Here is a 16,498-nt window from a genome sequence, read left to right on the forward strand (position 1 = left end):
AATACTGACTTGCTATTGATGGGTACCACCTGAGCACTGGGTCACCGTGTCTCGTATGGCCACCCAGTGTTTGGTTGATGTATCCAGAGAAAATTCCTGTGGCTTGCCCGAGGATTATTTATGTTTCAGTTGCCTTGCAATTGTTTTCTTTTCTGTGTTATTTCTGGGTCAAATTCATGGTTCTTTTTATAATCCGTACCTCACAAGGTGGTTGCCAGTCTGTAATGGAGTTACTTAGTTCTTTATTGTGCCTCTTTAAGTCTTAGACTTTTCAGCACAAATTCTACAAAGGAAATAATTCTAGTTCTTTGCAGGCAAGAATATGATGAAAAGCATACTTTTACCGTCCTACATGAAATAAGAAGACACACTTTAAAAGCTTACTATGTGATCAGTCCTTAAATAACAGTGCCAGTTTTAAGGCACTCTAGATAATTCAAGTCCTTTACCTCCCCACAAGCATAACTGCCATTCACAAATCATTGCCAAGGTGAGTTTCCAGTTCTTTTTGATATTTCGAATGGCTTAGGAGTAACATAAACAATAATTCAACTGGTTGAGAAAATTTAGAATAAGCAAAAAATCAGAGTCAACTCCATAGCATAACCTTTAGGGAAAATGAATTAAGGAATACGGTATGTCCTTTGTAACTTAATATTAGACGTTAGGGCAAAATGCCAGAAACAGGCTCTGCAAGAAGGACATAGAACTCTTTAAGATATATTAAAGATTACCTAGGGACAAATAATTTTACCTACATTTTCTATTATATGATAGCACATTTGTGTCTGCTGATCAGAGTTTTCAAATGTGATATGAAAAATGCATTGTTATGAATGAATGAAATCAGGATAGATGGCTCAGGAGATGGGTGGTTCTGTTAAATAATCTCATTATTTTGAATGATCTAGTTTTTTTGTATGTGTGGAATTATGAATGTATTTTATGACTGGGCAAGGAAGTTTGATTATTAGGATAGATCATTTTCTCATACCCAATGTCAGGAACCTAATCTAAGTTAGAGTGGTAAATATGTGAGTATGAGTGTGTGTGTTTGTGTGTGTGTGAGTGTGTGTGTGTGCCTGTAAGCATGTATTTAGAATGAAGAATCTTCTTTCTCTCAGGGTATATACTTAATTGTATTAGTTATAATACATTAACAACAGCAGATAAAGGTAATTAATATTTTGTGCCATATGTTTATGTTCCTAAGAATGCATGAACAAACTAAAAATTATGTATGGGATATGAGTTTTTTGGAAGGTCAGCTGAAATTATAAACATTTGGAATCTTGAGAAGGATATCAATGGTGATGATTTTAATGGAGATCAATTTTAGACAACACTTGCAAGGATATGTAATCCCATATGAAAATGCAATATTTATTGATTTTTCCATAGCTATACTATTCTATAAATTCGTGGGGAAACAAGTTAAATTATGGAAACATGAAGTAATGTCATTATTTATTGCATACAGTTTTACACTTTAGTTTCTTCAAGTAGACATAGCATTTGTTTCTACTATATAAGAAGGAAAACCCTAAATATTACATTTTGTGCCATATTTCACATTGGGAAGCTTTGTCTACATCAATTTATATATATCAATTATTTCTTTTGTTTCTGCTTTCCTATTCATAACTCTGTTTTTCATAGTATTCTTCTAAGAATTTTTTCTTTCTCCCAGTTTGGGGCTTGAACATACCTCATGCTCTCAGTTTGTTTGCTAATAGTAGTCAATCTACAATAAGGACCATGTAGTTATTTGGAGACAGAACCTCATGAACTTTCCTACCAGCCTGAAAACCATGATCCCTCAAGTCTCATCCTTCTTAAACACTAGAATAATAGAGATGAGTCATGGACCCCAAGCGTCAATGACTTTTCATGTCATATAGATTACTCATGTTTGCTAGTAATTGTAATAATAAACTACCACAGATTGGGTAGTGTTAATACTGTAAATACTTTGCCTCTGAGTTGGTGGAACTAGAACTCCAAGATCAGAATTGGCTTCTTTTGAGTCCTCTTTCTTTAGTATATTCAATTCCTTCTACTTCTCTTGGAGGAGAATTCAACTTAAATGATACCTTTGAGATAGTTTCCACATGCTGTCAACGAGGTTTTGATTTTAATATGACTTCAGTGGGACAGTATCCAACACATAAGATATTCCTTAATGGATAAAAGAAAATCTCTAAGAGGAAATTATTTGGTTTGGCCATGGAAATTATGATTATACTTTAAAAATTAACAAAAGAGGTAAAGTTTTTATTAGAGCTTGTAAAACCAGTATGAAGTCTTGACCTTAGACATGCCGTTCTTACCCTGGCACATACATAAATTCCTAGTGGTACAGGAAGATTGAACCCCAAGCCCTGTACTTGTGAAACAACACCTCTACTACTCTCATACCTGCAGATTGTAATTGGATTACTTATTTTAAGGTAGTATCACTATGCCTGGGCCTTATTGGACTGTGGCCCTCCTAGCACAGGCCAGAAAACATTGCACTAAGCAAATGGTTAGAGTTTCTGGAACTTCTTTTTTGTCTGGGCTTGCTTGGAACTGGAATTCTCTAATCTTTGTTTCCCAAGTAGATAAGATTATAAGTTTGAGCAACTTTATCTAGTAAAGGTATACAATTTCAAAATGTCTTGATATTGCCTATATTTGTGCTTAACATATATACCTAACCTTAATTTTATCCCTCTTATTTTTAGTACTCTGAGTTGAAAACATTGGCTTTCTTGACATACATGGCTTTGTTTGGAATGGAATCCCATAACAATAAAGAAAAAATCTCCCAAAAGTTTATGTCAAAAACCATGGAAAAGAAGGTTTCAGGCTGGGAAAAAACACTAATCCTTAATTTATAAATGAAATATATTTATAGTCTTAGTCAGTGCTTTCTTAAGTATGAGAAGAGAAGGAAGGCAGAAATGTGAAAAATGTCAGATATAATTTTGATAACATTCTAGGTCTCCGTAGAAATTTTGTAGTTGTCACTTCATGTTATCTTACTATCTTAAAGCTTGCTTTATTAAAACCCCCTGGGTAGATATTGGTTGGACTGACTGGTAACCTTCTCCAAGAAATGAACCTGATTTTAGAATGCTTATGGTATAGTAAATAAAGGAATGTTGAGAAAGAGGACAGGTATTGTCACAGAATGAGCTGAACAGGTTCAACTGCTGAACAGCAAAAACAAAGCAAAGTTTCAATTCTGATGATTTACTAGGGAAGATATTTGGATATCTATATATACATATGCATATACATGCATGCATGAAATCGTAATTCTCCAGTAGAATGTCGAGAAACTTGGCCTGACAATTATAAAACTATATCAAACTGGTTGCAAGAAAGGTACAGTAAAATATTAATATTTTAGCATAGATTTTGAGTATATTTTGTAAAGAATGAAAATTCTTCCTTCATTTTATACGTTACAAATATCCTTAGTAGATTCTGTTTTTCATATTGTAGTAGGAGAATATATACAATGCTGAGAATTGGAATTACACAAAATATGCAACATGGCTGGGCACTGGAATTTGAAGTATGTAATCTTAGCTAGTTAAGAGATTGAGATCTGAACATTACAGTGTGAAGCTAGCCTAAGTGGGAAAGTTCATTAGATTCTTATCTCCAATTAACCACCAGGAGAAATGAAGTTCCAGTTCAACTTATATGTAGAGCCCTGGCCTTGAACACAAAAGCACCATCCAGGCCCTGAGTTTGAGCCTTAGGATCAACAGAAACAAAAATACAAAATACAACATGGAATTAGATATTTTATAATGAAGTATATTTTAATACAGTCTACATTGTTACAAAGACTAGACTTCTGTGTTATCTTTATAACCTAACATAATAAGTGATATTATCCATTTATTAAGTAGAAAGGCTTACTCAGATTTACAAATCTGAAGGTTTCAGTGTATGTTCAGTTGGTTTTATTGCTTTGGAGGGCTGTGACAAGACATGTCAAGGTGGGAAGTATGTCAAAGAGAAATGCTTTTTACCTAGAATGATATAAAAATAAAAGAAGAAAGTATGTGAGAGGCTATGTTCTCATGGGTTTCACTCTAAAGAACTTAATCTCCAGAAGAACTGTTCAGGTATTCTCCACAATCTGGGAGGAAGAGGAAAGTAATTTTTCTTTAACACATAGGTCTTTCTGCGGCATTCTAAATTCAAATGGCAACATTTTCACCAATGATAATGATTTGTCCAGGGGTGGAAGCAATTAGATATTTCAAGAAATTCTAAGCAGATCTCAGCAGACTAAATATTTTATGGAATTCCTATTAAAATACTTTCTTGCAGACTGACTGGGTCGTCATACCACACATGTATATATCTGTGTGTTTGTATGTGTTTGAATAAATTAATACAACAATGTAGCTGATAAAAATATTCCTATGGCCTTTTGTTTTTCGTCTCATACTATGAAAGCCTGTAAAAATTACCAATCAAATAGCATCCAAGATTAAAACATTACTGCTGTCCAAAAGATTTGCATGCAAACCCAAGAACATCCACCTCATTTCAGACCGCCATGTTTTAGGAACATATTAAGTCTATCAATTATGTTGTCACCAAGGAAACAAAATACAATATTTCTTTTAAAAATACCTAGATTGCAGAACACTTTAGACAGAAAATTGAAGGAATATAATTTATGGGATTTAATATAAATATTTAGTCACTTAAATTGATATTCTATTATTATTATTATCATTGTGAAATTATCTTACAGAGGGTTTACAATTACATGCGCAAATAGTGAGTACATTTCTTATCAAGCATTGTTTTCTCCTACTTTATTTCCCCATACCATCCCTTCCCCTCTCTACCACCTCCCTCCCTACCACCCTACCACCCACCCCACCAAAGTTGTAAAGTTCCTTTATAGACATAATGTCTTATACATCTCATTGTTGTAAATTGGGTCCACCTGTAAACCTATTTAAACAGTTTGTTTTTCCCATTCCCTCCAAAATTATATCAACATCAAATACAGTGAAAGCAGCGCTTATATCCTGGGGGAAGTACATACAGAGCAACAAACAAATCATCTTATAAATTTGTTGAAAACAATAACAAGAAAGAAAATAAAACATTTGAATCCATATCTTGGGATTTATTTCTCCAAACAACAACCTGTCTGACAGTTTGTGTTTGTCTCAGTCATATATTAGTTATTGCAAATAAGGGAAACCATGGGATCTATGTTTCTTTGGGCCTGGTTTACTTCACTTAATATAATTTTTTCCAATCTTTCCATTTCCTAACAAATCGGGCAATATTCATTGTGTATATATACCACTTATTCTTGATCCAATCAAGAATATGTGTAGATTGGTTCCATATCTTAGCTATGGTAAATAATGCTGCAATGAGCATAGAGATGCTGGTAGCTGGTCTTGTTTGTGATCATTTGAGTAAAAGCCCAAAAGTGGGATTGCTGGGTCATAGGGGAGCTCTATGTGGAGTCTTCTGAGGAATCGCCATAACAAATTCCAAAATGGGTGAACAAGTTTCTACTCCCACCAACAATGCAGTATGGTTCCCTTCTGCTCACTTCACATCCAGCGTTTGTTGTTATTAGAGTTCTTTATTATAGCCATTTTAACTGCGGTGAGGTGGTATCATAATGTGGTTTTCATTTGCATTTCTTCTCTGGCTAAGGAGGTTGAGCATTTCTTCATGTGTCTATTGTCCATCCTTCTTTCCTATTCAGAGAAGTTTCTCTTTAAGTCTTTAGTCCACTTATTTATTGGCCAGTTGTTACTTTGAGGATTTGTTGTTGTCAGATTTAATTTTTTGAGACCCAGGTATATTTTAGATATGAGACCTTTGTCCGATGTATGGCTAGTGAATTTCTTCTCCCAATCACTGGGCTTTCTATTGATTTTGCTAGCTATATCCATTGCCAAGTAGAAGGTCTGCAATTTCATGCAATCTCATTTGTTCCACCTTTCTTTGATTTGTTGTATTTCTGGGTCTCTATTAAGAAAATACTGGTCTGTGCAAAGGAGACCCAGGGTTTCTCTTACTCCATTCTGTAATGTTTTCACAGTGTCTGCTTTAACTCTGAGTTCTTTGATCCATTTGGAGTTGATTCTGGTGGAGGGTGATACATAAGGATCTAGCTTTAGTTTTCTACAAGTGATTAACCAATTTTGCCAGCACCATTTAATGAAGGCTGTCTTTCTTATATTCTAGTTTTTAGCACCTTTATTGAAGATTACAGTGCTATAGGTCTGTAGGTTCATTTCTGGGTTTTCAATTCTATTCCATCTATCCTGAGGTCTTTTTCTTGTGTCAAGACCAAGCTGTTTTGATTACTATAGCTTTGTAGTAGAGTTCATAGTTTGTTATTGATATTCCTCCAACAGTTTTCGTTCTGTTAATGATCATTTTGCTATTTGGGGTCTTTATTATTCCATATGAATTTTTGGATTGCCTCTTCTATTTCCTTGAAGAATGAGGTTGGAATATTGATAGGTATGGCATTGAATTGGTAGATAGCCTAGGGAAGTATTGCCATTTTCATGATATTGATAATTCCAATCCAGGAGCATGAGAAGGTTTTGCCATATTCTAATTTCTCTTTTGATTCCTTTTAAAAGTTTTTAAAGTTTTCATCATTGAGGTCCTTCAATTCTTTGGTTAAGTTAATTCCTAGGTATTTTATTTTTTGTGGGGCTATTAAAAATAATCTCTTCTTGTTAATTTTAATTTGAAGTCTATTTCATCTGATATTTGGATTGAAACTCCTATGTGTTTATAGGAGCCATTTGCTGGGTAGATTTTGTTCAAGCCTTTCACATTCAAAAGTTGTTTGTTTGTATGGGCAAGGTGTTACTCCTGAAGGCAGTAGATAAAGGAATTTTGCTTTTTAATCCAACTAGACAGTCTATGTTGCTTAATTGGAGAGTTAAGTCCATTAATGTTGAGATTTAGGACTAAGCGGTATTTGGGAGTAGCAGGATACAACTGTAACATCATTATGGATATTGACACTGGCATGGAATTCATTTCCTTTTTTATCTGACAAATGAATATACGAAATAACATAACTTTAACTAAATATCAAGACTTAACTAAACATATTACCAGAAAAGTCATCATGCAAGCCATATTGCAACTGGGTTAAAAGAAAAATCCGTCATACTCATTCTGTATTTATTTTACATGTTGATTTTTTTCTTAAATTATGTACTTTAGCTTGTATTTTAAAAATATTGTGTTAAATGATGTATATTTTGGTAATTAATTTTGGATGCCTCCTTAAATTTTGTTTTGAGTATGTCTCACTTCAGTTACTAACTCATGAAATGATGCTGATTACAAAACAAATGCTAATAACCACTGTTTATAATACACAAAATCTCATAAGCAAGATTTCATGAAGCATTGGTTAACATTTTGATTTCATGGTCTCATGATGATGAGGCCTATCTGCAGGAGTACAGTTGTACCTAGATTCCCCAGCCTAAATTTAGCCACTGTTAAAAAATGTTTATATCTTTATCTGTCATCCATCAGAGATTAAACTTAGGTATAAAACCTTAGAAAATGATAAGGTAAGAATTTGGCTTTTCTGGACATAAAGTAAACAATCTGCCGCATAGAGTAACTCATTATTTTAAAGTCAAGCTATTTCTCCAAAACATTCTAAACATTTCCTTACAATGTATATTATTCTCAAGAAGGGAATGAGGAATGTGAGAAGAAGACTAACCACGTATTGTCCTCAAATATACATAATTTGGATTTACCTCTTTTTTTTCATTATAAGCATTTTTGATAAAACTCTTTGAATAATTGTTCTCCTGGTCTGGTATCATATGTCTTAGTTGCATATACCAAACTACATTCAGAAAATGGTATATAGTAATTAAGTTAAGAGAACATATTCAATAAATTGTAAAAAGTATATACCTATAGGGATAATATTTTGAAGAGTTCATTGGAAATATTCTCATATAATTACTAATTTGATTGAACAATTTCATATTGACAGTAATGAACTAGATTACGTTAATGCTAATTGGACAAGATTGGACTGCATGCGTGCTCTCCCCTGAAAAAAAAACAAAAAAAACAATATCTCCTTCTACTTTATCAAGGAAACAACTGAGCAAAAAATGGAAATTAACATATGAATCTATAACAACTTGAATGAATTTTTGTTTATTAACAAATATTAATTTCAGAAAGTATTTTATTGTGTTATATTCATCTGTCCATATAATGTAGATTGGTAAATTATATTCCTTTTATTAATTTCATTATCCTATTTTTATAAGCATGTTTAATTCTGTCATCATACTAACATAAAATATTTGAATCTATTTAATCCACAATATTTCTCTTCATCTCCTCTCTTTCTTTTTTCCAAATATAATCCTTTCCAACTTTTATACCTGAGTCATTCATTTTATTTTCTGAGTCTAGAGTCTGCATATGAGAATTTAGTATTTGTTTTTAACACTATGGTGTATTGCTTTAATATGAAGGTTTCCAGTTCTAACTATTTTCTTGAAGATGATATGATTTCATTATTATGTGCGGCTAAATAATATATCATTGTGCATATATGCATACATATATTATAATTTCTTTAGTCAATGAGTGATTAAGGAACATGTAGGTTGATTCTGTAGTTATTTATGTTTTTTATGTGGGAGAAGGAAGGATGGAAAAAATGATGTTTGGACTGAGAAACATGCTCTTTAGGCAGGCATTCAAGTATTTGAAACATTCTCTCAGCTGCTCTTTCATTAGTATTTCAATAATGCATTATATTCAAAAAGTAAAATTTAATTACATTTGCAAATGAGTTCTTTTTCAGTATCTATATTATTTTTTATTATAATTTTACGTTTAGTATGTCATGTGAGTATGGGGGTATATGTGAGCATGAGCATGCATGCATGTTTGTACATGTAGCTGACTCTAAGGAAACAGACTCTGTGAGATACAGGATTCAAATAAAAGTTTGAGACCTGTAAGTTGCTAAATTAATGTAAAAGTCCAGTTTGTGGAGTGTGATTTCAAGATCATATTTTTTAGGTTTCATACCAACAAAGTAGATCTTTCTAATCCAAAATCACAAGGAATAAAAAGCTACTCTGTTTCATAATCATTGTCTTAGTACTCTAGACCTTTTTTATTAGTGAAAAATATGATTGAAAGTGTGATGGGTCAGAAGTAAGCCTTTAGAAACTGTACATTTTCCCCAAAATCTTCCAATGTACTATTTGGAAATAGATTACAAATATATTTATAAACATACAGATACAATATGATTTTATATATCTAAATATATGTATATAATATAAAAGTATCATATATTTAGTTATGATTTAAATGTGTATCTTAAATATCTATTTAATTTTAAATGTAATTCATTTCATCATATATACATATATACATATATATATATATGTGGACACACACACACACACACACACACACACACACACACACACACACACATATATATATATATATATATATATATATGTCCACATATTTTTTTGGGAATGTGACATGAACTCTGGGCTTTGGTGCTATCCCTGTGCTCTTCAGCTCAAAGTGAGATCTCTACTGCTTGAGACATAGGTCTACTTCCAGTTAACTGGTGGTTTATTGGAGATAGGAATCTCAAGATAAGGAATCAAATGTTTCTTCCCCCCTTGGTATTATTTCTAACATATTTATAAGAAGATTTCTTTGTTGCATTGTATGTCCCTCCCCCACGGCATAACCCCTGCTTTCATTGAAGTTTACTTTGGTATAATTAGTGGAGGGGAAGGAAAAAAACAAATTGTTTAAATAGGGATACAGGTGGAATTATTGCAACAATGAGATATACAAGGTGTTATATCAAAAAATGAACTTTACAACTTTGGCTGGGAGGTGGGGGTAGTTGGGAAGGGATGGGAAAGTGAAACAAAGGAGCAAGCAACAACGCTTGATAAGAAATGCACTCATTACCTTGCCCATGTAACTGTAACCCCTCTGTAAGGTATTTTCAATATTTAAAAACAAAACAAAACAAAAATAAAACCTGAGAGAGTCCAGGACAAAGAGGCCAGAAGCAACAGGAGAGCAGATTCTGCTCAACCCCAGCAAGAACTGACAAGGAGCAGATATCTTAAAAATCCTGCAGATCACTGAACAGAGACGGCCCAGGAACCAAGACTGTGGAGTGAGTAGAACCTTGACATCTTTACTCCTAGAGAGCAAAGGAGGGAAAGCCACCCTTCCCCCACCACCAGTGATCTCCACCTTTGATCCTGACAAATCCCCACTGAGTAACTACCCCCAATCAGGCCTTGGTCGAAAAGAAAAGAGTCATTTAACTGCTCACAGGACCCTGACCTGAACTGCCAGGCTCCACTCCACCCAGGGCAAAGTCACACATCCCAGGCAGATATTGCTCGGCCTCCGGAGGAGTGACTTTCTACATTGGGTAAACAGAGTCAGGAGCTAACCCCTCAGGGAAAACTACTGTTTGCTGAAAGGCCTCAACCCTACCCAGAACCTAGCCTCATCACAGCATCTCCAAACTAGAGGAAACAGCATTTCCCTCTTTTGTGATACTCAAAGCAGTTTTCCCTCCCACTGAACTAGCCTGGGAGGCAGATCACAAAATCCTGGGTCACGAAGAGCATTTTTTTGCCTGCTCAAACAAACTGACTTAAGAAACCAATCAAGCCAGTGGAAAACCAACCACCACAAGCAGACCAGAGACTCCACCAAGAGACTGGTTAGGGACACAGTGGAGATAAAGGATTTTCCCATTCTCACCCTCCCCCACCAAAAAGAAATCAAAGAACTCTTTTTTTGTACCTTTTTTAATTTTAATTTTTTTGAAAAATATTTTTTCTATTAATCTATTTTTTTCCTCTCATAAATTTTTAGGTGTGTGTGTGTGTGTGTGTGTGTGTGTGTGTGTGTGTGTGTGTGTGTGTGTATGCTTTTTTATTTTTAGACCTTTTAGTCCTTTTTTTGTACTTTTCATTTTTTTTCTATTTCTTCCTTTTTTACATGACTTAATTGCTGTTCCGCTCATCCCCAGGTATATACCTGCCATTGATTATTTCACCTTATGCCCCATTGTGTACATACTTAATCCAGAAGTTTATCACTCAATTGACAACCTCAAGCTTAACTTCTTTGATATCAGTATTATATCTTTATACTTATATAATTTTCAAGTAACTAATTTTAGGAAATTTTATTTTTTAGTTTTTCATACCTCTTTCTATCTCTCCCCTCTTCTCATTCTATCTTTTTCTTCTCTCAATATCACTTCTTTAAAATTACATAATTTTTCTTTATTTCATTTTTAAATTTGAATTTTTGTTTTTCCATTTTTTCTTGTTTTTTTTTTTTTTGGTTGTGTTAATCACTCTACTATCATTCTGCCCAATCCATTTCCCTCTCGGTGATAAGAATTTGGTTAAATTCACTCTTTTTTCACCTCTTCACATCCCTCTAATCCTATTTTTCAACACATTTCTCCTTAAACCTAAAAATTTCTGGTTTGCCAAATTTATCTTTGCTGTTTTTAGCCCATTAATCCACAGTTGTTTGATGTTGAATAGATTGTATCTGGTGAATTAGATTGTATTGCAGCCATTTTGATCGTGCAACTACAGTACTTTGGTTGATGCTTGCCTTAAAATAGTGTTCTAGCACAAAATTGGTGTTAATTTCATAAAAAATGGGCAGAACAAGCCAGAAAAACACAAGAAAAATGGCAAGTCCGGTATCTCAAGTCTCACTCATGACATCTGGTAATAGAACAATTCATGAATAATCCAGAGGAGAGTTCCTAAAAAGATCTACAAATACTACTGATAAACATGGTGAATGAAAAGATTGAAAATCTGCAAAGGACTCAGTGTGAGCATGATAAGGAGAGAGAGGAGGCAAAGCAAAGGTTAATACAGGAATCTCGTGAACATGAGGAAACTACTCAAAGATTGATACAGGACTTGAGTGGACAGGTTTAGAACAGTCAAAGAGAAATTAAGAAATTGTGTGAACAGGCTGAGAACAGTCAAAGAGAAAGACAGTAATTGTATGAGGAGGCTGAGAACAGTTAAAGAGAACTACAGGAATTGTGTGAATATGAGGAAGCTAATCAAAGAGTAATACAGGATTGCAAGAGTGGGATGAGACTAGACAAAGATCAATAGAAGCATTCATGGAATCCATAAACAGACAGCTGAAGGAATTCACGGAGATCACAAATGGAATGCTGAATGGAGACCAAAAGAAGGAATGGGAATCCAAGGAAACCATAGGCAATCAACTAAGTGATTTTAGAATAAACACTGAACACCAAATTAAGGAAGTAAAAAAGTTTATACAAGATCTAAAACAAAGCTCCAACAATGAATTTGAAGCCATCAAAGCTGACCAATTAGAAGGAAAAGAAATAAAAACCAACGTAGAAAGCCTTGACAGTAGATTTGATCATGCAGGAGATAGAATCACGGGGATTGAAGACAGCCTAGATATTATAGTGAAAGAACATACAATTATCCAAGACAAATCCAAGTAATATAACAGATCTATTCAACATTTGGAAGACACCATCAAAAGGCCTAATCTGAGGATAATGGGTGTAGAGGAGCACATAGGGACAGAAGTTAATGGTTTAGGAAATTCATTTAACAGGATCTTAGCAGAGAACTTCCCAACCATGCAAAAAGTTAGGCCAATTCAGATACAAGAAGATTTTAGAACCCCAAATAGACCAGACCATAACAGGACATGCCACCATGACATTAAAATCTGCAGAGGATCAATTCAGACCAAGGAAAAGATCCTTAAAGCTGTCAAGGAGAAAAGATCAACCACTTATAAAAGGAAACCAATTAGAATAATCTCTGATTTGTCAGCAGAGACAATTAAAGCAAGAAGAGCCTGAAATGATGTATGCCATGCCCTAAAGACAAACAACTATCAAGATACTGTACCCAGCTATACTCTCCTTCATAACCGAAGGTCAAATAATAATTTTCCATAGCAAAGAAAAGCTGAAATAATATATCTCCACCAAGGCAGCCCTACAAAAGATACTTAAAGATTTCCTCACATAGAAATAAGAGCAAAGAAACCGCACAAAAAGTGAGAATCCAAGAACCATAAATACCCAGTTGTCCCAGCACCCAAGAAGTTGGATAATATGGCAGGAACTCCCAAAAACCTCTCAGTCATATCTTTCAACATTAATGGGCTTAACTCTCCAATTATGCGACATAGATTATGTAGTTGGATTACAAAGCAAGGTTATTCTATCTGCTACCTTCAGGAGTCACACCATGCCCATAAAAACAAACATACTTTGAAAGTGAAAGACTAGAACAAAATGTAACAAGCATTCTCATTGTGATGAGGTGGTATCACAATGTTGTTTTGATTTGCATTTCTTTTATGGCTAGGTTGAGCATTCCTTCATGTGTCTACTGGTTATCCTTCTTTCCTCTTCAGAGAAGTTTCTCTTTAAGTATTTCTCCCACTTATTTATTGGCAAGTTGTTTCTTTGAGGATTTAATTTTTTGAGTTCCAGGTATATTTTAGATATGAGACCCTTGTTCATTGTATGGATAGTAAATATCTTCTCTCAATTCGTGGGCTTTCTATTGAACTTGCTATCTATATCCATTGCAGAGAAGAAGCTCTGCAATTTCATGCAATCCAGTTTGTCCAACTTTTCATTGATTTGTTGTGTTTCTGGGTCTCTATTAAGAAAATTTCAGCCTGTGCCAAGGAGACCTAGGCTTTCTCCTATTCCATCCTGTAATGTTTTCAGAGTATCTGCTTGACTCCGAGGTCTTTCATCAATTTGGAGTTGATTCTGGTCAGGGTGATATATAACGATCTAGCTTTAGTTTTTTACAAGTGATTAACCTATTTTGCCACACCATTTACTGAAGAGGCTGTCTTTCTTCCATTCTCTTTTTTTATCTCCCTTGTAGAAGGTTAGATGGCTATAGGTCTGTGGGTTCATTTCTGGGTTTTCAATTCCATTCCATTAGTCCTGAGGTCTGTTCTTGTGCCAGTACCAAGCTGTTTTGATTACTATAGCTTTGTAGTAGGGTTCATACTTTGCTACTGATATTCCTCCAGCGCTGTTCCTTCTGTTAAGGATTGTTTTTTGCTGTTTGGGGTCTTTAATTGTTACATACGCATTTTTGGATTGCCTCTACCCTTTTCTTGAAGAATGAGATTGGAATATTTATAGGTATCGCATTGAATTTGTAGATAGCCTTGAAGAGTATTGCCATTTTTACGAGGTTGATCTTTCCATTCAAAGCGCATGGGAGGTTTTTCCCACTTTCTAATATCCATTTTCATTTCCTTTTTCAGATTTTTAAAGTTTTCATCATAGAGGCCCTTCACTTCTTTGGTTACTTTAATTCCTAGGCATTTTATTTTTTGTGGGGTTATTACAAATGGAGTTGCTTTCCTGATTTCAGCCACTTTTCTCATTGTTGGCATACAGAAAAAAACATTGATTTTTGAGGTATAATTTTATATCCTGTTATTTTGCCAAAGTTTTGAAAATGCTGGAGGGGATTTGAATAGAACAGAAAATTACTGCAATGTTTTTGGGAGTGTAAACTTGTTCAACTACTTTGGAAAATGCTATGGAGATTCCTCAAAAGACTCCACATAGAGCTCACCTGTGACCCGGCTATCCCACTTTTGGGCTTTTAACCACAAACAAGACCATACTAAAGCTACCAGCACAACTATGTTTATTGCAGCATTATTTACCATAGCTAGGATATGGAACCAACCCTGATGCTCCTCAGTAGATGAATGGATCAAGAAAATGTGGTATACATACACAGTGGAATACTATGCCTCCATCAGAAAGAATAGCGTTGACCCATTTGTGAGGAAATGCAATGACTTGGAAAAATTATATTAAGTGAAGTAAGCCAGGCCTAAACAAATATAGGTCCCATGGTTTCCCTTATTTGCAATAACTAGTATATGTCTGAGAAAAACAGAAACTGTCAGAAAAGTTGATGTTAGGTGAAATGAACCACATGTTAAGGATTCAATATTTTTAATTTCCTGTGATTGTTTCTAAGATGTTTCTAAGATGATTTCTTTGTTGCTTTGTATGTATCTCCCCCAGAGTATAAGCCCTGCTTTCACTGTATTTGGTGTTGATATATTTTGTGGAGGGAAACGGAAAAAACAAACTGTTTAAATAGGCTTACAAGTGGACCCATTACAACTATAAGATATACAAGACATTATATTTATAAATGTACTTTACAACTTCGGTGGTGTGGGGGTGGATGGTTGGGGGTAGGGTGGTAGGGGGCTGTGGGAGTGGGGGTGTGGAAATGGGAAGGGATGTTATGGGGAAACAAAGAGGAGGCAACAATGCTTGATAAGAAATTTACTCACTATCTTGCCCATGTAATTGTAAACCCTCTGTATGATATTTTCATAATAAAACAAATCCAAACAAAAGAAACAAAAAATCTACCAAGCAAATGGCCCCAATAACAGGTGGGAGTTACAATCCTAATATCTGAAAAAATTGACTTCAACTTAAAATTAGTCACAAGAGATAAAAAAAAAAGTTTGTTATATACTAATTGAGGAATTTCTCTTTCAGGAGGATATTACAATTCTGAATATCTATTCGTCAAACAATGGGAACACAAATTTATGCAAGAAACACTACTTTCTCTCAACGATCACATAGATACAAAGACATTAATTGTTGGGGGATTTAACACACTACTATCACCAATAGATAGATCAACTCGTCAAAAACTCAATAGAGAAACTGCACATCTAAACAAAAGCATAGATCAACTAGTTTTAACAGACATCTACTGAGTATTTCAACCAGCAGCATCAGAATACATGTTTTTCTCAGCAGTACATGGAACATTTTCCAAAATAGACCACATTTTAGGTAACAAAACAAACTTGTCTAAATTAAGAACACAAGGGAATAAAATTAGAACTCCACACCAAAAGCTACCAAAAAAAGTCCTGTAACACATGGAGGCTGAATAACACACTGTTGAATCACCAGTGGGTCGTGGAAGAGATGTGAAAGGAAATTAAAATGTTCATGATATTCAACAAAAATGAACACACATTAGGAATCCAGAGAACATTCCTCAATACAATAAAGGCTGTATATGACAAAAACCTACAGCCAGCATAAAACTTAATGGTAAAAAACTAAAGCCATTTACTCTTAACTCAGGAAAAAGACAAGGATGACCACTCTCTCCACTTCTCTTCAATTTAGTATTAGAATGACTAGCTACAGCAATAAGAAAAGAGGCAAATATAAAAATGATCCAAATAGGGAAAGATGAAATAAAACTCTTCCTCTTTGCAGATGACGTTAGCTTGTGTTAATGAATACCACAGTCTCCACTCCCAAGTGACTCAAGCTGATTCTAAACTT

Source organism: Dipodomys spectabilis, unplaced genomic scaffold (assembly GCF_019054845.1).
Source record: "Dipodomys spectabilis isolate Male_0828 unplaced genomic scaffold, ASM1905484v1 ptg000159l, whole genome shotgun sequence".
NCBI lineage: Eukaryota > Metazoa > Chordata > Mammalia > Rodentia > Heteromyidae > Dipodomys > Dipodomys spectabilis.